The following is a 22,889-nucleotide window of genomic DNA, read 5'->3' as shown; positions in this document are numbered from 1 at the left end:
CTCTGCCCCTCCGCCCCACACACTCCTGTCCCTTGGTCAGCTCTCCAATTAAGGAGCCGCACTCCAGCCTTTCTCTGGGGCCCTGCGGGACACGCCGCACCTCCCACCCCCTGGCGCCCAGCAGTGGGCTCCCCGCTCCAGGTGAGGGAGGATCTGGGACGGAGGCTGCACATCCTACGGTGCCCTGCGGCCTCGGCAGGGAGGCCACTATGAAATGAAACCAGGCCCGACTCGGGACCAGCACCACATTCCGGACAAGCAGACGCCGGTCCCTGGGGCCGCCTTTGCTCAGCCTGTCCCTCTTCCTGCACCAGACGGGCTCATCCCAGCGCTCCGCCCAGCTCTGTGTCCTGGAACCTCCTAGCAGGGGACAGTAATGGCCGTTACCACTCTGAACATTTGATGTGGCCGGCTCTGCCGTGGGTGACCGCGTGGATCCAGGAACCGAGTCCCTGGGTTTGGGTCTGTCACTTGTGGAAGACTGGGCAAGTCCCCTCGACCAATCTGGGCCCCAGAGACCTCATTGACAAAGTGGGGACAAGAAAACCTCACTCATAGAATGGCCAGGGAGTCAAGGTTATGGCCAGAGAGGTTGAGACTCGCTGAGGTGGGAGTGGATCTGGGTCCAGTCCAGATCCCTGGAGACCAGGGGACTTGTCTTACAGCCCGGCTGCGGTGACCCCGGGCCGCAGGCTGGCGGCTCAAACAGCAGCAGTTTATTTCTCACTGTTCTGAAGGCTGCAAGTTCAAGACGAAGGTGCTGACTAATTTGGCAGCGGGTAAGTCTCTCCTCCTGGCTTGTAGACAGCCATGTCCTCATTGTGTTCTCACGTGGCCAAGAGAGGGGGGGAGAGAGAGAGAGAGAGAGAGAGAAATGAACAGTTCTGGTCTCTCTTCCTCTTCTCATAAGATCACTACTCATCCAGACATGGGGACCCAGCGTCACCCCACCTCAGCGTCATGCCCCCCGGGTCAGGGCTACAGCGCACAAGTCTGGGGACCAGGCCTGTAGTTCACAACAGGACTGTTTCCTGGAGCTCGTGACTCAGCGGTAGCCCTGATCTTTCTTCCAGATCGAGGTGGATTTGGAGCCTGCCTGGGGCAGGGCTTTGGTCACCCTCCAGGGCGATCAGTGAGCCCTCCTGGGGACCTGGGTGCACACCAGTGCCTGTCCCTGCGGACTTGCTCCCCTTTCTCCTCATGGACTCGCTCTTTGCCAGCAGGACAGACCCGTTGTCAGCATGGGCTTTGACCCGGTGGGGACATCAGGCTGCTGGGATCCACGTGTTTCCAAAGCGGCACCCCGAGGTCAACTCGTGCCCCTGAGATCTATGGGGTTAAACAGCAACCAGGTGTGAATGCGGGGAAAACATGAGGCCAGGGACGTCCAGGGCCTTTACACCCTGGGATCCTGGGCCCTTCAATGTGCTACAATGTGGGGGGGCAGGACTCTCAGGGGGCAGAACTCTAGGGGCGGGGCTCTGGGGCTCTGGGGGCGGGGCTTGCCCCATTTCCCGCGGAGCTGGTCCCTGGGCCCGTGGCTCGCCTTTGCAGCACTGGCTTTGGGCACAGCTGCTCGAGCGCTTGGCACATTCCGCCCTCCTCCAGATGGACAGATTGCCTCTGCCAGATGGGGGCTTCCCTGAGGCTGGCTGCTCCCGCCTGGGAAGTCTCTGTTCCCTCCCTTGCCTGCTCCTGGGAGAAGGCGTGAGTCACCGTCTTGAGCTGTGGGTGCCAGCTCTGGGGGCGGGGGGCGGGTGCTTGGCAGGGGACCCTGGGGGCTCCCTGGGTAGCAGCCCTCTGGCTGGAGGGTGCCCACCACCTCTGGGGAAGACCCAGGTGGAGCGACGCTGCCAGGGTGTGTTGGTTGTGTGGTGTCGCTGTCATTAAAATCGGAAGTTCCCCGGGAGCAGCTGGGATTCTGGGTGGCTTCTCCCCTCCCACCCTGCCCAGGGCCGGAGGCTGGTAGCAACAGGTGACTGAAGTGGGGGTCTCCTGAGTGTCTCTTGCCCAGAGTAGCCTCCTCATTAAGGCGCTGTCCCTGGCCACATCTGATGACCCTCCACCCGCCTGCGCCCTGCTGGGCCACGTGCTGTCAGCCTCCTGCCTGGGCCGGGACAGGGTCCAGTGGGCAGCCCGCCTGCTGGGCACAGCCTGTGCTTTAATCAGCTTTGTCACTGCTGTGACCAAAAGACCTGGCGGTAACAATTAAAGGACTATTGGGGAGCTCACAGTGTCAGAGGCCTTCGTCAATAGGAGGCCAGCTCTGTTCCTCGTGGCCTGAGGTGACGCAGAACATGGGGCAGAAGAGTGGGGTGGACGGAAGCAGCTCAGGACACCACGCGGGGAAGCAGAGAGGGAGAGAGAGCGCTCATGAGTGCGCTCAGTTGAGCAAGGACAAGACAGGTCCCCAGGGACCCTCGATGACCCACCTCCCCCAGCCACACCCCGCCGGCCTTCAGTCCCCCCCAGTCGGTCCCGGGTGGGGGTTAACTCCCTGGCCTGGTCCATTTCTCCTCGGGGCTTTCTTGCATCCTCTCACACCTGAGCTTTGAGGGACATGTCACATCGAAGCCACAAGGCCACAGGCACCTTCCAGGGAGAATCAGGCACTGCAGGGGCGGTGGGCGGGTCCCCAGAGCCCGGCTGCCGCTAGTGGCTGACCCAGTGAGGGCGGGACAAGGACGGGATGCGCTGCTGCTCGAGCTGGGGGCTCTGCGTCGGCTGCTTCTGTGACAGCTGAGAGCAGTGCCCAGGGACACATGGCAGCCCGGGGACTGTTCCCTGCTCACCGGCCGGTGACTTCGAGGTCTCTGATCCAAAGCTTCCCCATCTAATGAATGGGAGGCCACCGGGGGAAGGAGACGAGGAAAGGCCGCAGGTGGCTGGCCACCGCCGACCCCATCCCGAGTCCCAGGCCCCAGGGGGACCTTTTCGTATGGAGTATCTCAGCTTCGCGTGGGGATCAGATCAGCTCCTCTTCACAGAAAGGGAGACTGAGAACCATGGAGAGTCCAAGGTGGTCCAAGCGTGGGCAGGGGCCTCGGGCACAGCCCCTGCTGCCCCCACACTCATTCACACACGCACACACACACACACACACACACTCATCAGGCGCCACTCGACTCCAGCAAGACTGTACCCAGGCCACGCGGCCCTGGATGTCACCGGCACACATGGTCGCGAGAATGCCACATGTCACCAGCCCACGGCATAGCTAGAGGTGGCCCTTATGCGTATGGGACAGGCCAGCTGATTCGGCGAGGTGCTGGGAGCAGGACATCAATGGGGGGGGGGACTGGGCTGCCCTCCTGGGAGAGTTCAGACCGCTCTCTTCTGCCCTCCCCACCCTTCAAGTTTCTGCTCAAGACCTGGCTGCCCTACAGAGGTCCGGGATGAAAGGTGACATGAAGAGAGAAGGGCTCAGCATCACACCTACCCAGGCTAGACCAGCAGAGGAACTTCCAGTCAACTACAGAATTGGGAAAATAGGAAATCATCCTGTGAAGCAACCGTGATTTGGCGTGGTTGGTTATGCTGCAAAATCTAACGAGAACAAAGGTCCTCAACATTAGTGACCCCCGGTGCCTGAGCCACCGCTTGTGCCCTGGAGAGAGGAGAGCCGGGGTAGTTTGTGACTGCCAAGAGAAGGATCTGGAGCCTGCAGCTCGGGGCTCTGGTCTGGTGTGACGGGGACACTGACCTGGGGTTTCTCAATTGGAACCAGGACAGTCTCTAAATGGAGCAATTTCTCAGCTCTTTGCTCCCACCCAGGCCATTGAGGCTGCTGAGGCCAGATCCCGGAAATCATCAGTCACGGGGCCAAACTGCCGCAGCTGAATGTTCTGCCGTCCTGGGTTTCTGTGATTGAAATTAATTCAGTTCCTGAAAAAGACAGGGAGGGGACTGGGCATGTTGGGCAGGGAGACAGCTGTCCACAAAGGCTCCGAGACGTGCCAGCAAGAAGCTCGTGTCAGATACAAGTAAATAAGTTCCAGATTAACAAGGAGCTTATGCCAACACGGGCTGAGATCTCCCGGAGGACTTGTTCAGCCCAGATAGCTCAGAGGTTCTAGTCCACACATCTGGGTGGGGCCCAACAGCGTGCTTTTCCGACAGGTCCTTCATGCTATTAATGCTGCTCTTCAAGTAGGTGCCACGCTTTGAGAACCACCGGCCTGAAATTTAGGTTCCAAATAAATAGGAAGTTATTTTTCTCATCTTAGAGTATGTGATGGAGGAGGTAGTTCAGGCCTCAAAAATGCTATCGGGAGTCCAGAATCATCATCTGTCTTCTTGGACATTCTTAGCTTTTTGGTTTTTATCGTGACGCTTGAGGTCTCATGGTCACAAAATAGCTGCTGTAGCTCCAAACCTCAAGTCTATTCTGAGGGTGAAGGCAGTAGTTAAGAAGCCTCCTGAGGTCTAGCTTCCAAGACCCACATAAGCTCACTTCTGCCAGATTTCTCTTGGCAAAAGCAAGTCTCAGGCCAGTTTAGATTTGAGGAGATGAAAAAACAGACCCCATCCCTGAATGGGAGACTCAACAGTCACCCTGCAAAGGGGTGGAGATATTGGGATGGGAGGAATCGGCAGCCATTAAAAATCCTCCCACAGCTACCTTTTGGTCCCCAATCATTCACCTTCCTTCCACAGCAAATTCTGTGAAATCTGTCCTCAAGCCACTGTCATATTCCTCCAACTACAGCCCAGGTTCAACGTCCAGTCTCACATCTAGATCAGGACTGAGCATTGATGAGGCTTCCCTTCATCCAAGGACTTGAGAGCTAAGGGACAAGCTGTCTTAACCCTCAGGCTGAGTGCACCACGATGAGGTGACACGGGAAAGGAAGGTCAGCAGTGACAATCGCTGGTCCCTAGCAATTCTGAAATCTGGCCAGGCCCCTCTGGTGGGGTCCCCGACTCTGGGGATAGGATATGTTCCCTGCCTGGCTCTGCTTCTGGAGGCCCCCAGTCCATGGCTCTTCCGTTCTCGCCTCCACCCACTGAGCCCCTGCCCTCTGAGATCCTTCTTTTCCGTAAGAAATATTGGTCTGATTCCTGCTTATGAATGCATGGGCCCAGGGGACTCTCCATTCTGAACTGCCCGTCCTTTTGAATGCAAGCTAGTGATTCTCTTACCAATACAATTCCCTCAAACGTGATGGATTTCCCATGAATCACACGTGTAGCCACTCAGCGCCCTGAAATCCACACAATTCCTTGTTGAAGACAGTTCTCTCTCCATGTTAGTGGGATCCATAAATTCACTTGGTACTTGTTCTATTCTACCAGCTTCTTTGGGTGACAGCCTTGCTAGGTGTCCTGCCACCCCCCCAGCCCATGTCACTCATTCTCCAGCCTCCAGGGGCAGTTTCCCCACAATCCACCTAGTCCTCACTATCTGTTCCACAGGGCACAGCGTGGCTCCCAGAGCCAAGGCATAAGATTCGCTTCTGGTTAAAAAGCAGCCAAGTCCAGGCACCCATTTCTTGAGCTGTTGTCAACTACAGTTATACTGCCTTGCCACTTCGTATAAAGTGATCTAGGATTTCTCAAGTGGCTCCTCTGCTGTCCTTTGTGTTCACTGATACAGTGGCTTTCTGTGGATGGGTTGGTGGCTGGTGCTGGCTGTGGGCTGGGGTCCCGGCTGACCTCCACGTGGCCTCTCGTCCTTCCAAGGCTAGCCCGGGCTAGCTCAGGTACCAGAGGGCAGAGACGGAGCTGACAGGAGTGGGGAACGCACCCCTCCCTTCTGCCAGGTTCTATGGTCATAAGACCCCGCCTCCGGCTGGGCGGCTCAGCACTGCCACGTGGCTGTGCCGAAGCTGGGGTGGTGCCGACAGTCACCCCTAGGACCCTGGGCTGTCCCTGACTTTGCTTTGCTCCCCGGATGGCCCTCTGCTTCCTCTGAGAGCTCATGATCCGCAGTCCGTTCTGTTTTCCTGTTTGTTGTAAATTGTTTAGTTGCAAAGAATGTTAACCTGCCCAGGAGAGCTCAGGTCAATTTGAGGAGGGTCCAGAGATCGTGCAACGGAACACGTCAGACTGGACCTCCCGGGACCTGAGCTGGGAAGGACCGGAGACCCTCCCCGGCCTCCGAGTGCTTCCCCCTGCCTCCACTGCAGTGGGGCCTCTTCCACGTGTCTCCTTTGTCTCTGGGAATCGACTTACTCTGAATGCTGTGGTTTCTTCCCCTCCCTATAATTTTGGTCTCAGACACGCAAGAGAGAGTCTGCTGTCGGCCGAGAGGGGTGGAAAGGAAAAGCTGGCCACATTGATTGCCACGGGGACCCAGTTCTGCAGATCCTACAGAGCCAGGACCACCCCCATCAATGAGAGACCTTGGGCCTCTAAATTCTGACTTTTGTGAAAGAGAAGGGGTCTCTGGCCTGCAGTGGGCTGGCCGCCCACCCCTGGTGCCCCCAGCTGCAGATGATAGGGTGAGCACCCAGTGTACAACCGAACCATGCCTGCCTCCCCTGGGCTGTGGGGGTGAGGTCCAGGGGCAGCTGGACTTCTGTCACGACGCACCGTGGGGTGCTGCGGCCTAAGACACTCCCAGGCTGCCTCACCACGGCTCTTTGCCCCCAGAAGGAAGGCTGCGGCTCTTCATGGTGGGAGGGCCTCCGCCAGCTCGGGCGGGGCCTGTGCCCTCCTCCGTCTCTCCTGCGTGCATGTGGCGGCCCTGGGCTCATCTTCCCCAGCTGCCCTTCTTTGCCCACAGAGGGGAGGACCGGGCGTTAGAGATGCTGGAAACTCGCGGCTGGCCGGGCAGCGATGGCGATGAGAACATGTGGCGTCGTCTGCCCCAACTCCTCTAACGGCCGTCCCTGGCCTGGGGGTTGGGAGGAGAGGGGCAGGACCCCGCAGGCCTGGGGCTCGGTCATGGCCTTGAGCCTCCTCCATGCGGGCAGATGGACAGCGGCCTCTGAGGACCCACCAGCTCCCAACACTGCAGCTGTCCAACCAGCCGTGGCCTGGCAGGAGGAGGGGGGCCGGGCCTTCGGCCTGGCTGTCTCCAACACAGGGTCCCCACAGCCTCTCAATGGCCCCCCGGGGCCAGCTGGGCCCCTGTGGGCTCCACAGCCCGGCGTCCCTGGGCAGGGGATAGAATACTCCCTGAATCCCGGGGACAGGCGGCTCAGGGGGGGTCTGTGATCCTGTCTCTACCGTCTGTATCCTGGGAGCAGCCTGATGGGAGCACCCTGTGTGACCACGGGGTCGGGGGGCCACGCGGGGGAATTCACATCTGTGAGTGTGTTCCCAGGGAGCAGCCTGGCTGAGATCTGGAAGCTTCCGTGCAGTAGGAGGCAGATGGAGAGGAGGCTGAGCCTCTTGCCTGTGGCTTTGTGTTTGAGTGACCCAGGTAGCAGCTGGTGTCCATCTTGCCTCTAAGGACCAGAAGAGATCACCTTTATGCCCTTTGCCCTAAACCCTACTGAAGTTCAAAGCCTCCTGCAATTTTTTTAAATTTAAATTTAAATTTGGTACTAAAGATTGAACCCAGAGGCACTTTACCACCGAGCCACATCCCCAGCCCTTTTCATTTTTAATTCTGAGTCAGGGCCTCACTGAGTTGCTTAGGGCCTGACTAAGTTGCTGAGGTTGGCCTTGAACTTGCGATCCTCCTGCCTCAGCCTCCGCTGGATTATAGGCATTGGACTCAGTGCCTGGCCAAAGCCGCCTGCATATTTGCTCATCCCCAGCAGGACGAGCGAAAAGGGCTGTCACTCTCCTCCGTGAACAGCTCCCTGCGCTGGGCACCTCTCTCTCAGCCTGAGGGAAATCTGCTCGATTTTCACAGCAGGGACAGGGAGTGTTCTCAAGAAGCTCCCGGGTTCAGCAGCTTCCACTGTCATCATGGAGAACCCGAGGTGGCCCGGTCTCAGCAAGCACGGCCACAGCTTCTCCGCTTCCCTCTCAGCAGGGGCTGAGGGCTGAGGTGGTCCTGAGCTGGGCCCTGAAGCCAGCGCCGCCTTCAGATCCCGGCTTTGCAGCTGCTGGTACCCAAGCAGGCACCTCGAGGGACATGGGAAGCCACCGTCCCTGGAAATGGCTGCTAACATTCCCTGGAAGTCACTGTTTTGTTCCAGAGGATCTTACATGGAGCACCAAGACCACGAGTCAGTCTGCCTGCTCTCTCTGGATGACCTGGAGCAAGCCGCTCATTACCGCCCTGAATTCTCCACCAGAGGGGTCCGGCTGCCCTCTCTGAACCTGCCATGTCTGCAGGACCTGGAGCTGAGCACGGGAGACACGCAGACGTCTTTCCTGTGTGAGTACACGCACAAGGTGGGGTGCGGTCCCCCAGCAAGAGCCCCTTGCCTGCTCTGTGGGGGAGAGCTCTCTGGGAAGGACCTAGTGCTCTCAGACCTCTCCTGGCTCCTGTATCTCCTGGTTGTGCCCCTAAGCTCTGCGCCCACCAGGGCTGCAAACCAGTGCAGACCCCTGAGCTTGGGGACACGGAGCACACCTCTTGCCTTTTAGTTCCTCGAGAAAATGGGGATACCCATGGAGCCCGGCCTGGTTGTCCTGAAGCTGAGACAAATCAGAAGACGCAGTGACGGCAGGGGCAGCCCACCATCCCCAGCGCCATGGGGACAGGCCCTCGCCTGTCCTTTAGCGAGATGTGGCTGTGGGTCCCGCCCCGTGGCCACCCTCGACTTCTACCAGTTTCCTGATTCAGATTCTCCAGACCCAGGAACTCTGGGAGAGAGACCGCACCTGGCGGAGGCTCCCCGCCGCCATCCCCCTCCTGGGCTGGGACAGGATGTTCAGCAGCCCGCAGCTGGCCTCCCACCCCCTTGTTCCTGGCGGCTGTTGACGCACCTGTGACAGTGGGTGGGCGCTGAAGTAGGACACGCTCCTTCCGGGGGCCTCCCCTTCCCGCCCTCCCCTCGGTGCTGGAGGCAGGACTGCGGATCCACAAACCAAGGCCGGGAAACCAGCCCTGGTGCCAAGACCGCTGCCCAGGCCCTGCAGCTCGGTGGCCGGGGCCTTCGGAAGGGGACCTCGGGCAGCGTTGACGGAGCCCACTAGACCCCTCTGCCCTTCTGCCCTTCACTGCATGGGAACGCAACCACTGGCACCCTGCAGCCCTGGCCAGACACGGGAACTGCTAATGCCTTGACCTTGAACTTCCTGCAAAACATTACCTTTCTCTTGTATATAGACGACCCTAAGTGACTCTGCTACAGAGGGCAGATGGGCGAGAAAATCGCCCTTAGGTCTGGACTGGGCACTAAGAAAGACGGCCATTTCCACCTGACTTGAGCCCTACTGCTCCTGGGCCAGCTTTTTGGTACGTGGCGCCTCCCGCAAGGGTTCCTCCGCTGCTCTGCCGCCAGCAACCAAGTGCCCCGATGGCTTCAGTGTGTTCCGTACGGAGCTCCCGCAGTCCCCAGGCACCGAGACCTGCACGTATGAGCTGTTGCTCCTCAGGGACGGGAAAGCCCCCCTCGCAGGGCCACCTCCCCCAGCTCCGGGGCTCTGGCAGCGGCTCGCAGCCTCCTGCCTTCCTCCCAGCACTTGTCAAAATATTTCTTTCCAAACAGAATCAAGTTCCTGGGATGAGTCCACGGGCCGGCTGGGGGCCAGCGTCCTGTCCCTTTGATCTCTAAACAGAGAGCAGAATCCAAGGAACCTGAGACCTCAGCCCATGGAGGGAAGCGTGCTGGGCCCAGTTCAGCGGCCCCAAGCAGAGCCGGGGTCAGGGAGCAGATCAGAGGACACAGGTCTGGAAGGGCCCTGAGTGGCAGACGGGGAGGGCAGGACCTTCGCTGGGTGGCACAGGGCAAGCTCAGGCCCCAGAGTCCTTGGGAAGTGAAGCTGGAGGAGGACCCGTGGGAGAGACCAGGAAGACCCCTGGCGGGGAGCTCAGCCTCCGCAGGGCTCAGGGCGGATGGGGGCTTGGGGACAGGAAAGAGGGCTGTTGAAGTGGAGCCTGGCAGGAATGGGAGGAGCTCACCAGGCTGGCCTGGCCCGGGGGGAGGCTGGCCCAGGGACCCAGTGGGTCTTCCCTGACGTCCAAGGCATCCTGGGAAGGCACGATGAGCCCTGGTCACCCAGCAGAAGGTGGCACATTTATGCAGTCTCTGGGAAGGACTGAAACCCTGTGCGTGGCCAGGTGGGGGCTGGGGGGGGGTCCGCCTCCGGAAGAGGCAGCTAGAGCTTGGACATTAAAACTGTGCCCTCAACCCCCAGACAGGATGTCCCCTTGCGGCAGATGTCAGCGCAACCACGTGGGGCAGGCGCCACAGACTCCTCAGGAAGCTCCAGGCAGAGCGCGAGGCTCGGGCGCGCTGGCGTTTCCAGGGCGCGCGGCGGGGGCGCGGCCCTGGTCTCCACCGCCCGCCGGACTCTCAGGGACGGCGCCAGGCGCTGGAGACGCCACCTCCCCGCTCTCCGGACCCGGCCCTTCCCCTCCCCGTCACCGCCGCCCGCTGCCCGGCTGTTTCCTGCTCTGCTGAGGCTGTGACCCCGGAGAACACGGCCACCCGCCCGAAATAGCACGCGCACGTTAATGGACCAGGGCAGTGACGCACGCGGGTGGTTTCTAGGCATCCGAAGGTGTCACGCAGAGCTCAGGGTCCCCAGGGGCCGCTGGTGCCTTGTTCCTCTCTGGAGGAAGCTGGAGGCCCCCAAATGTCACCACCTGTGTCACAGCGCATTTCCATCCAGCACCCGCTGTGGCGCTGGGGCTGGTGGCTGGAGGAACAGCATCTGACTGTCCCGGGGCTGTCCTATCAGGGGCACGTCCTGCCCAGGGCTTTGGCACAGTCCCGTTCCTGTTTTGTGCTCTAGTCTCGCATTCGGGTGGCGCCTGGGGCTCATTGCAGGGTACCCACAGCAGGCTCAAGGTGCCTTGGCTTTGGGGTCTTCCACTCAGATGTTAGGACTGTTCCCATTTCTAGGAAGAAGGCAAACGTTCCATCCAGAGAAGCTGAGCTTGGAGTAGTTAAGGAAGAAAACTGCCATCAGGGAGTGTGGCGGGGGACCGAGAGGACACTGTGACCACTCGCGGGCAGCAGGCAGCCTGGCTGGGCTGGGCTGCGGGGCCAGCCTCTGGTCTGCGCCTTTCCCCGAGGGCTGGTTTCCAGGACTTGGAGGAACAAGGACTTAGGGATCAGGAAGCCGCCCCCTCCCTGGTGGCACCCTGCACTGTGGAGTCCCAGTGGCTGTGGCTTGGATGCTGGCACATGGCCTTGGCCTACTCCTCACTCTACGCGGTGGTTGCCGAGTCATGAGGACTGGACGGAACAGGGCGGCTCAGGGTCAGCATTGAGGGCAAGGCCCTGGAGCCACCCGCCTGGGCCCATTCCTGCTTCTGCCGCTTCCTGGCTGTGTGGCTTTGGGCAGGCAACTGTCCCTGTCTGTGCCTCCTTTTCTCACCTATAAAATGGGGATGGTAGCAGCTGCCACATCACAGAGCTGTTGTCCCAGCTGGGACTTTCCACAGTGCTTGGCGCACAGTCAGCACCAGGCACAAAGTACGTAACCACCACAGTGGGCACATAGTAGGTGCTCAATAAACTGCAAGCAAGGATGGGGGCTGCAGGGTTCTTCCTTCTTGCTGGCTGTGAAGCCTCTGGGCTGGGAATTCTCAGTCTGGGCTGCGCATTAGATCACGTGAGGGTTTTTTTCTAAGTGCCAGCACTGAGGACCCACAGAGCAGGGGTCCTTATGGAAAGATCCTTGAATAGGCTCCCCCACCCCCCGGGTGATACTAACGAGCAGCCAGGACTCAGAACCATGGTAGCAAACAACTGAGCCTGAGCCGCTCACTTTAAAGGAGGGATTGTGAGGAGGTGGGTCAGGGTGGCCTTTCCTAGGTGGTGACATTTGAGCTGAGAGCTGAATGTTGGGAAGGAGAGAATCAGGAGAAGACCTGGGTAGAGGGGGTTTCAGACAGTGAGCAGAGTGGGTGCAAAGGCCCTGAGGCACTCATGAGCTTGGCCTGTGGGAAGAAGAGCCAGAAGTCCAGGGTGGCAGAGAGGTCCTTGTGCCAGAGGATGGCCTTACCCAACCCTGGATGGCAGGAATGGACACTGAGTCCCCTCCACCCAGAGGTAGAGAATTAGCCTTTGGAACCGTCAGAGTTCAGCTGGGGACACCACCCCTCATGTCCACTGCTAGGAAACTGGGAATTCCTGATCCGGGCTCAGGTTCCAGGGGGATTTGTCCCAGTGTTTTCATGAGCGCGTCGCCTGCTCATGAAAACACCATCATGGGCTCTTTGGCGGAGCCAGGTGGGGGGTCCTTCCAGGGTCCCACGTGGGGAGGGGAGGGGCTGGGCGGGTGTCCCCCAGGGACAGCATCACAAAGGCCACCCAGGCTGCCCGCAGCTCTGCAGCAAGGGTCAGGGAGCTGCCAGGGAAACGCCCGCTACCCGCCAAGGCTCAGGCACCCGCTCCGCAGCGAGGGCGGCGACCGCGGCTCTGTGCCGTGTGCAGCGACGTCTGTGTGCGCGTCCTCCCGGGAGCGGCCCACTCTGCTGTGCTTTCCTGCCCCACTGTGTGTCTGTCCGTCTGTCTGTCCTGCGCTGTGTGTGTCTGTCAGCCACGCAGGACCCCATGGCTGTGCCGGGTCTGTGTGGGGCACACTGTGCCCGCGTGGAGGCTGCAGCGGGGCCCTGTCCCCAGCAGGCTCAGCTGCGCTCTGTGCCTACGGCTCCTCTGGGGTCACGTGGCTGCAGGCCGGTCCTGGGCGTGGCACTGCCCGCTGTGGCTGTGGCCCGGAGGCCGGCTCTCGTGAGGAGTGCGTCTGGGCAGCTCCTTTGTCTGGACGGTCCCCTGGCCGCCCCCAGTCCCTGTCATCCAGGCACTTCCTCCAGCTGCGTCCTGGAGCCTGGCTGGTGCAGGAGGGACGGCGGCCTGGCCTGGGGCCATCGGCCTGGAGCCCGTGTGTGGACACCCCGAGGAGCGCCAGCCCCGGGCCTGTGCAGCCTCCCCCCGCCCCCCTGACAGGAAGAGAGGCTCAACCAGGTGGCCCGTGGCCAGCTAGGTCAGGTCAGGACCCAGAGTGTGTGACCTCCGGGAGCTGCTCTGAGGGTTGGTGACAGGTGTCCATGGCAACACGACCCAAGCCAGGCCTGAAGGCCTCCCTCATGGGCACTTGTCCAGCGTGAACCAAGCATTTACCCAAGGTCTGGCCTTGAACTTCAGCTAACATTGGTATCGGCCGCTCTCACCGCCAATCACCTGCGCTTCCTGGGACCACGGGGACTGGCTGCTCCCACCAGCCTCCCTGAGCTCCACCCCAGGGCCTTTGCATGTGCTGTTCCTTCTTCCCACACACCCCTTCTCCTGCTCTTCCCCTCGCTGACTCTTTCTTGGTACCTGGAGCCTGGCTTGGATGTCACTCCCCAGAGAGGCCTGTCTTACTCAGCCCCCTGCCTCAGTCACTTGTCACATTGTGCTTCAGAGCACATGTGACCATTATGTTGTCTGTCATGTTTATCCTGTCTCCCCTTCTGGAATATAAGCTCTATGAGGGCAGGGCCCTGGTCCGTCTTATTTAGCCTCTTCACTTCAGGATCAGGGTCAGCATGTAGTATGTGCTCAGTAAGTACTTAGCAGTGGTTAAACACATTTACTGAACACTCGTCACGTGTCAGGTATCGAGCATCATCTCACTGCAAACTCAAATGATCCATTAGCCCAGGGGACTGCCGTTGGCATCCCTGTTGTGGAGGAAGGACAGAAACGTTCAGGGAGGGAGGGTAGAAACCTACCTATGGTCACGGCTGCTAAGTGGGAGCATCTGGGATTTTACCGGTGTGTCCCCTGGAGCTGTAGCGGTGCTCTGCGGGTCCTGAAGCAGGAGAACAAGAGACTCAGACCCGGGGACAGAGGGCAGCTGTTCCCTGCTGCAGTAAGACAGAGCTCCCGGAGCCGGGTGACTCAGAACAGCTCCACTGAGCGGCCACAGTCCTTTGTGCACAGGACACGGGCGGAGGGTGGAGTCAGAAAGCCAGCCCCGAGATCCTCACGCCTTCTGATCCTCATGCCTTTAAACCGTCGATGGCGCTTCCACCCTGTGTGACCCGGGCCAGCTGCCTAACCTCTCTGAGCCACGTTCTTTATGTGCACCGTGGAGAGATGCTGGGGCAGCTGAACATCCAGGTTCGGGTGAGGACGGGGGCTCAGGACGTGTGAGGCCCTGCCAAGGTCGCACCATCTGAAGCAAATTCGGGGTCAAGTTGCCCGATATTAAACTCAGACCGTCTGATTTCAGTGTCCAGTTCTCCCTGCCCCTCCTTCCGCCTCCGCATCGGTTCATTTGCGGCGAGGCCTGAGGTAAAGGTCCGGCAGGAGGCCCCCCTCAGCCTTGGCCCTGCTGTCCCTCGGCCGGGGCCTCAGCCTGCGGTGGGGAGTCCTGCAGCCTTCCGGGGGGCCACTCTTCCCAAGTGCGGCTGGAGATCAAGGCTCATTTTCCCAGCAGTGACAGGCAGGCCCGGGTGTCCTCTGAAGAGCACCTGGGACACGCCTTGGTTTAATATTCTCTCTCTCTCTCTCTCTTCCGTAGCTCCACACAAAATGCCAGAGAAGAACAGTTTGGCCTCTGGCCATCCCCGCTCTCAAAGATGGCCACCCTGGCCTCCCACCAAGGCTCCGAGGCCCCGGCCAGCAGGCAGCCACTCTGATTCCTGTTGAAGACAGCCGGGGACTTCACCCGTGAGGCCAGGAGCCCCCGGCCTCCACCCAGGACCTGGGCAGAGGTGACATGTGGCTTTGGGGTCAACACATTCTCCTGGTGTGACTGTTGTGTTGTTTGCATGACTTTAATCTAAAATAGTGTAAAACTCACAAACCGTTGCAAAAATAGTTGGAAGAATCCCCGCAGGCCCTCCCCCAGCTCCACCCAGCAATGCCACCTTCAGTGACCCAAGAATGTCATCGAAATCGGGAGATTGATGCTGGTCCAGTGTCCCTCACTCAGACAGAGGTCTCATTCAGATTGAATCTTTTTTTCCCATGTGCTCCATCATAGAGTTCTACTTTTTGATTTTTGACCAGTTGCCCCAGGGTCCGGGTGAGATCAGCTAGTTGAGCAGGTTGGAGGAGTCGAGCAGGCTCCAGCCCCCACCCCTCTGCCTCCTTTTCCCTGAAGCAGCCCCGTCACCGCCTTCAGGGGAGCCCTCTGGTACCCAGTTCCCCGACGGGGCATGAAACTCGGGTTGCTATGGTGTTTCGTGTTTGGCAGTGTCTGTCACCTCCCGCCACAGGAGATGAGTTCCAAACCTCGGCCCTCTGCCCTCTGTCCTCCCTGCATCCTTCCTAAGTAACTGTCCCATAATTTGATCAAGGTGGCACTCAACCTGGTGACTCTTACTGATTTGTTTCATTTGCTTAGTTTTCTGTGTATTCATCACAAATATTGTAACCGCAAACTTCTGGCCGGTTGTCCAAATCATTCTTGGTATCTTCATTATATCAGGCTTTCTCCAATCTCATGATCTTGAACAAAGTCTCCCCAGAACCTTCCGGCCATTCTGAACTGGACATGGGACCCTCTGCAGAGGGCATGATGGATCTCCCTCCCCATCACTTGAGGCTCCTTTCACCAATTCTGAGCTGGGTTTCCGCTTCCTGGATCCACATCTCTCTCGTTCTTGGTTCACACCCTTATTTTGGTGGGGCGCATCCTTCAGTAGCTTTCTGAGAAAGGGTGAGAAGTACATTTCTCAAGACTTCGCACGTGGAAGGATATTTTTGTATTTTGGCTCGACATAGGAGTCTAAGTGAGGAATTTTTTTCCCTTCAGAATTGTAAAAGGCTCCGTGCCACTGTTTTCTCGCTCCCGGGGTTGCTGTTGAGTAGCTTAAAGCCTTCCCCTTCTGTCCCTACCTTTCTGGAAGCCTGCAGATTCCTGTGTTCTGGCAAAGTCCTAAAATTCCCCATTGATGTTCCCTGGTGGAAATCTGCTCCACTTCCCGAGCTGAGCCCTTGTGGGGTCCTTTCAGCCTTGACCTTCACGTCTCTCAGGATGTTTTCCTCGATTGTTTTATCGATATCCTCTGCACATTTCATCTTTCCAGAACCCTCTAATTTGCGTGTTGGTGTTCCCACCCCGTCCTCTAATCTTACCGTATCTCTCCGGGTTTTGATGACTTATGGTGCGACATGATTTTGAGAGTCGTCCTCAACTTTCTCTCCCAAACCTTCTAATGACATTATTGTTTCTGTGTCCTGTTGTCCCCTCAAAGCTGGGGGTGGTGGCTGGCACCTGTCTGTCGTGCTCAGGGCTCTGGGTTCCCTCACGAGCAACACACCCACACACTCACACACTCACATACACACTCACACACGCACTCACACACACACACACTCACTCACACACTCACGCACACTCACACACACTCACACACACACTCACTCACACAATCACACACTCACACACTCACACACACCCACACACACATTCACACACACTCTCACACACACACTCACACTCACACTCACACACTCACACACTCACACTCACTCACACACACTCACACACTGAGTGTGTGACATCACAGTGATTTACAGAGGTGACAGATGGACACCGTCTCTCCCAGGCGCAGTCCGTGTGTCTGTTCGGGCCTCGATGTTCACATCAGGAACTTTCAGGGGTGTCCAGCGTCCTCCACTGTCTGCTCTTGATTCAAAAGCCAGGCCCAGAGGCGGGTGGGGGGCTGGTCATCCGGGGGGACACTGGGCATTGCTGTCCCTGGATCTTTCTGCTTGATCCATCTGTTCCCCAAGGGCACTCTGCCGTCCTCCTGTCTGAGGTCCTGCCTGGCCACCCATGTCCCAGGAGGCAGAGTGACAGGGTCTCAGCCTTCCATCTAGCACCGCCCACTGACTTTGCCCCCATCCTCAGATGTCCCCATGCCCCGGGGGTTTCTGTGCAGGAACCCTCTGCTCCGTCCCTAGAGCAGGCCTGGAGTCCCCTGCAGGTGCCAAGGAGCGGTCATCTGCAGCGCAGGACAGGGGGGGACCCCTGTCTCTGCCTCTTCCACTGCTTTCTCTGGTGGCCTTTCCCTCTCCCAGGACCTGCCGCTGCCCTGTCCCCACCCCCAGGACCCCAGGTGGCTGAGTGCACCTCCCCCTTCACTAGGGCTCTGGAGCTGGCTGAGCTTGGGTCCCCAGGGACAAGGGGTGGATCCTCAGAGTCCATCAGACCAAGCGGCAGCTCCAGCCCAAAGGGTCTGGCCCCACTGAGCCTTGCGGCACGTCCCCAGGCCTCGGGGACACTGCAGGGTCCTCAGGTGTGGGCTTTGCACCTCTGTGTGCCCCATTTGGTGGGTGGGGGCAGCGCTGCTCTCTCCACTGGACTGGGGTCTGCAAGGACGAGGCTCGGGGCCCTCAGGCCCCCCTCAGGCCCCCGAGCGGCCCCCTGCTCCAGGCCCAGGAGGCTTTCCCACGGAGCCGGGGTCTCTCACCTGGTGTCACTGACATTTCACAGGATGTGGTGACTCCTGGTCGTGGGGCCCACCGGGTGCCCTGAGGGGTTCACGAGATGCCAGTACCCTCCCACCCCGTGGTGACCACTGGAACTCTCTCCAGGCACTGCCAATGTCCTCTGTGGGACAGGCTTGCCCCGGTGGAGAGCCACTGACCAGGCTCAGCCTCAGAATCCTTGTGACACCGTCAACCAGAGTGCCCAGCAGGGCTGGCCCCTCACATGGGTGCAGAGCCTGCGGGGCAGCAGCCTGGTGGCAAGGCCTCAACCTGAGAGTGTCCCCTTTGAGGGTGACAGCAGCCCCAGACTGCCATTTCCTGAGAAGAGAAAGAGAGCAGAGTCCCTCCTGCCAAATCTCATGGTGACATGATGGACATCCCATGGGCTTCCAGAGCCACCTAAACACCAGGGAGGGGGTCAGGCGCTGTCCCTTGTCTTGTCTTGTCTGCAGGGTGCGACAGATGATGTGTTGGTGGCCCGGGTGGTCAGGGTTCCCCTCCAAGCCTCCACGCAGGGACGTGCACTGGCCCCGGGGGACTGTCCAGGCACGACCTGGGCATCTGGATCACCCAGTGCTGACCACACGCAGGTTCCTGGGCTAATAATCCAGTCCCCCAAGAACGAGGACTTACTGGTTCCCACAGTCCCCGACTCACACCCCTTGATGAGCCCGCAGCCTCCCAGCGCCACGACCCTGGACCCCGATGTCAACATGGCCACAATCAACCGTGATCAAATGGCTGCAGGCATCTTGGAGCCAGGAGCCCGGTGAGATCCAGAGAGGATGTCTGCCAGCTCGGGGCCACACTGGAACCTCAACGTTTGTCCTCGCTGTCCTGGTCCCTAGTTCCCCAGGGCCACTGGCTGGCGGAGAAGGGGAGGAAGCTCCATCCTTGTGACAGAGAGTCCCAGAACCTTTCAGACACAGGGCTCCTCTGCCAGGTCAGGTTAAGTGTGCGTGTGCATGTGTGTGTGTGTGCGTGTGTGCATGTGTGTGTGCGTGTGCGTGTGTGGTGTTGTGGGTGGGCATTTGTCCCTTTGTTCCATAAATATTAGCTGAGCACTCCTCTGAACTGTGTCCCAGGGCCTAAGCGAGTGAGGGCAGGACATTTGACAGAGTGACATTTATTAACTGTTGCCTGGCCCTCAAAGCAAAGGACAAAATCTATCCATATTATTAAATTTTATTAAAATCTATCCCTTATTTATCATGGAGTCGGCAGAATACGGCTTCCACAGTCAAATGGCCGGGTTGGGCCGACACTGCTGTGCACTAGTGGTGCAACCTTGGACAAGGGGCTTGGTTCTCTTAACTTCAGGGTCCTCATCCGCAAAATGATCGTTTTGCCAGAAAAGAAGAGAACCGCGTGCCTCTGCTCATGGCGCTGATCTTCATGAGACCCTTGTCTTGAGGTTGTCCAGGCTGCGCTTGAGTCGAAGTCAGCTCTTCCCGTCCCAGACGCCCAGTAGCTGGAATTCCGAGTGGGCACCACCGGGCCTGCGTAGGGCCGCACCTCTTTGTCTGTTTATCCCATTAATATCTGTGTCTACGACTCACCCCAGTAGCAACCCCTGGGTAGATTCGTGCTTCCAGTGAGGACGTGGAGAGAGGCAAAAGGATTTTGTTCTTGCGGTCAGAAGCTAAAGAGTAAACCCAGAAAAAAATAAAAACCAGACCCTTCCTGGTGCTAAGAAACAGCAGCGGAATCAACGCAAACTCCAAAACCTTTGAATTCTAGAGAGGCCCGGAGCCGGGCTGCTCCTGCACTGGGGGAGAAGCTGCCTGTGTGCGGCGAAGAGAGGAACAGCCACGCGGACAGGAGGTCTTTGGAAGGACCAGAGAAGAGCATTCCAGCCTCGGACTTGATAGAGTCTGGAATGGCAGGTCCCACTGAGTCTGGAAGAATCCTGAGTGTGAGAAGTCACTCAGGCCACAGGGACAAGCTTTCAATACAAAAGAATCACTTAGTCAAGCAATGCAGAGCCCCCACCTCCTCGGCCAAGTTCTTCTGGAATGCAGAGCAAGGAAAGGCAGGAGGAGAGAGCACGTGCAGAATCTCGCACATTCTCCCAGCGATGGGATGGCGGGACCCCAGAGAACTTGAATTTAAATGAGAACCAAAAATATCTGAAACGGCAGCCCAGCCCTCCCCGCTCAGATACTGACAAGATTTTTAAAAGGCAGACGATGTTGGTGGTTGGTCTAATTACAGGCAGCTCCGTCTAATTAAAGCTGTTTCTCATCCCAGCTCAATTACACGCCACGAGAGCTCGGAGGGACCCACCCCTGTGTCTCATCAGCAGACGGAGAGGGCTTCGGCTTTCCAGGAAACAGACAGAGCCCAGACCCAAAGAAGAAAGTATGCTCCTTCAACTGCAATTGGTTTTGACCCACACTTTCAACAAATCAGTAAAATTCAACACTAGACAAGAGGAAAAATGGGAAATGTGACCCAGAATCAAGAGAGAAAACACAGGAAGTGGAAGCAGACCGGACCCAGGTAGAGGGATATAAAATAATATACGATTTTTAAAGGTGTGTGTGTGTGTGTGTGTGTGTGAGAGAGAGAGAGAGAGAGAGAGAGAGAGAGAGAGAGACTAAAACATGCAGATTGCCAACATGGTATCGAGATATCAATGGAGATTTTAAAAAAATGACAAAATGGCAATTCTGAAAATCAAATATAGGTACTGAAAATGTATCCGGGGAAACGATACATTAGGCACAGAAGAGAAGGGATCAGTAAACTTGAGAACAGGAAAAATATATATTAACACTGAAACACAGAGAAAAACAGATTGGAAAAACAATGAACAGAACGTCTTGAATCTGCGGAATGCTCTCAAGCAGTTTGCAGGCATAAAATGGGACTCCAGAGAGGAAAGGAGAAAGAGGAATAAACTTGAAAAAAGTGACAGCCAGGACATTGCAGTGATGTTGATTTAAAAAAAAAAAACAACTAATGATAAGCAGAAATATTTTAAAAACATCACATACAGGGACAGAATGACGAGAATGAGGGCCGACTCCATACCAGCACCAGTGCAGTCAGCGCGCCGTGGAAAGCATCTCAAGTTGCTGGAAGAAACCAAACCCATCATCCTAGGAGCCCAGAGCCAGTGAAATTATCCTCCCAAAATGGAAGCAAAATAAAGCTATTTCCAGATAAACCCAAACTGAGAGAATTCATTGCCAGCAAACCTACACAATGAGATGTTCAGAACGAAGGGAAATTATACCAGAAAGAGACTCAGTTCTACAAGAACTAAACAGAACTCGATATGGGAGTAAACCAGAGACGACGTGTGCTCCTTTCTCATTACTTTAAGACACAATGGGTCGTCCACTGCAAGTGAGAGCATAGAACATCCCAGCCTCTTGGTAAAACAGTTTGGTCATCTCTTAAAAAGTCAAATGTAAACGTGGTGTACAGCCCAGCAATCCCACTGCAAGGGTATTTACCCAAGAGAGAGAAAAACATATGTATACAAAAAGGCTTTTGCAGGAATGTCCGCATAACGTCCCAAAAGTGGGAACAATGAAAATACCCATCAAGTGGAATAGAAGTGAGTGGATAGTCAGGCGCAGAGGCGCACACCTGTCATCCCAGCAGCTCGGGAGGCTGAGGCAGGAGGATCAGGGATTCAAAGCCAGCTTCAGCCAAAGTGAGGTGCTAAGCAACTCAGTGAGACCCTGTTTCTAAATAAACATAGGGCTGGGATGTGGCTCTGTGGTGGAGTGCCCCTGAGTTCAATCCCCATACTAATTAAAAAAAAAAAAAAAAGGAAGCGGATAAACAAAGCATGGTTTAGCTATGCAATAGAATGTTTCTCAGCACTAAGAAGAACAAACCACTAATACACGTGACGATATGGATGAACCCCAACACATCATGTTAAGTGGAGGGAGCCAGCTGCAGTCAACAGCATATCGTCTGATTTGCTACCATTTATGTGAATTGTCCAGAAAAGGCCAACGGCAGACAGATGAAGTGTACTAGAGGTGCCGAAGGCCCAGAGGACGGTGGTGTGTGGCTGAAAATGGACACAGGAACCCTTCTGGAGTGACAGAAATTTTCTAAGAGGGTATTATGTCAGTGGTTGTAAAACCCCATAAGTTTAATGAAAAATTGTAGAATTGTACACTTCCCATGGCTGAATTTGATGCTATGTAAACCTTTAAAAACTTGTAAAAAGGGACTGTTGAAAGCAAAAATATGTATTATCTAGGACATTGATGTCCTAGAAAGAGCTGAAATAATAAAAAGAGCAGCAAAATTGAAAAGGAGTAAAATGAAGTAGAATGTTTTAAAATCCCTGCATTATACAGGCAGGTGTAATAGTAAATCAAGGCAGAATCTGATCATTAGGGATGGACATTTCAATCCCTGGAGATGCCCCTACAAACAAATAGAATGAAAATAAATAGCTTCAAGGCCAATTGAAAATATGAAAATGGAATATTAAAAATGTTACTTGAGTAACTCAAAAGAAGGCTGGAAAGAATAAACAAAACAAAGAACAAATAGCAGGATGACAGACTTGAACCCAATTTACCCAGATCACAATCACACTAACAAACAGGCTCAACATTCCAAGTGAAAGCAGAGGTAGGTGCTGGGGCTCAGTGGCAGAGCGCTCGCCTCGCACACGTGGGGCACTGGGTTCCATCCTCGGTACCACGTACAAATGAATAAGTGAAATAAAGATATTGTGCCCATGTATATTTAAAAAAAAAAAGCAGAGGTGGTCACCATGCGTGGAAGAGCAAGGCCCACCGCAGGCTTTCTGCAGGAAACCTGTATATGAAGACAGCTGAGCTAAAACTGAAAGTTAAATGACAACCATGCGAACACCAGCCCCATTACGAAAGCTGGAATTACCATATTAAGACGGACGAAATAAAACACAAGGCAAGAAATATCAGCAGGGTGTTTTCAATGACGAAACGGTCAGCTGTCCAAAAGTGTATCCACCAGAAACAGCTTGAAACTGTGAAAAGTGGAAGCTACCAGGACCCCAGGGGAGAGCAGGGAAGACCCCTGATGGCGAGTATCGATCCCCTCTTCTTCGTAACGGAGAGAGGAAACACCAGCAGCACCATCAGCCCATTAAGCTCACTGACATTCATGGATGCAACACTTGATCAGTGCAGAAGCCACATTTTCTCCAAGTGCAGGTAGACCAGTCACTAAGACCAAGGGCTGCACCAGAAAAGAAGTCTCAAGACATTTCAAAGGATTGTAGCCATTATTATAAAGCTAAACATACAGCAATGGTTCTCTTAAGGACCCAAGAGAAGTGGAAATATGTCCACAAGAGAAATACACAAGAATACTGGGAGCAGCTCTCTTCCCAGTTACCCCAAAGTGTGAGTGGCCCACATGTGTACCAGTGAGAAAATGGTAAACAGCCATGGGATCTGTAAGTGGTGGAAT

At 56.6% G+C, this 22,889-nt stretch overlaps 1 long non-coding RNA gene across 3 annotated transcripts; it reads left to right on the top strand.

Moving 5' to 3' along the window:
• The first annotated feature begins 6 nt into the window (after window positions 1-6).
• LOC125612101 lies at window positions 7-4,620 on the top strand. Of its 3 annotated transcripts, XR_007342412.1 has the most exons (4): window positions 7-779; window positions 1,224-1,352; window positions 1,609-1,707; window positions 3,358-4,620. It is a non-coding gene; the product is annotated as an uncharacterized LOC125612101 (long non-coding RNA). The 3 variants fall into 3 exon arrangements; XR_007342410.1 differs by having other exon boundaries at window positions 7-1,352; XR_007342411.1 differs by having other exon boundaries at window positions 7-1,352; window positions 2,257-4,620.
• The last annotated feature ends 18,269 nt before the right edge of the window (window positions 4,621-22,889 follow it).

The sequence above is a fragment of the Marmota marmota genome, unplaced genomic scaffold (assembly GCF_001458135.2).
Source record: "Marmota marmota marmota unplaced genomic scaffold, marMar, whole genome shotgun sequence".
NCBI classification, from domain to species: Eukaryota; Metazoa; Chordata; class Mammalia; order Rodentia; family Sciuridae; genus Marmota; species Marmota marmota.
This window is presented reverse-complemented; position numbering and strand designations above follow the sequence as displayed.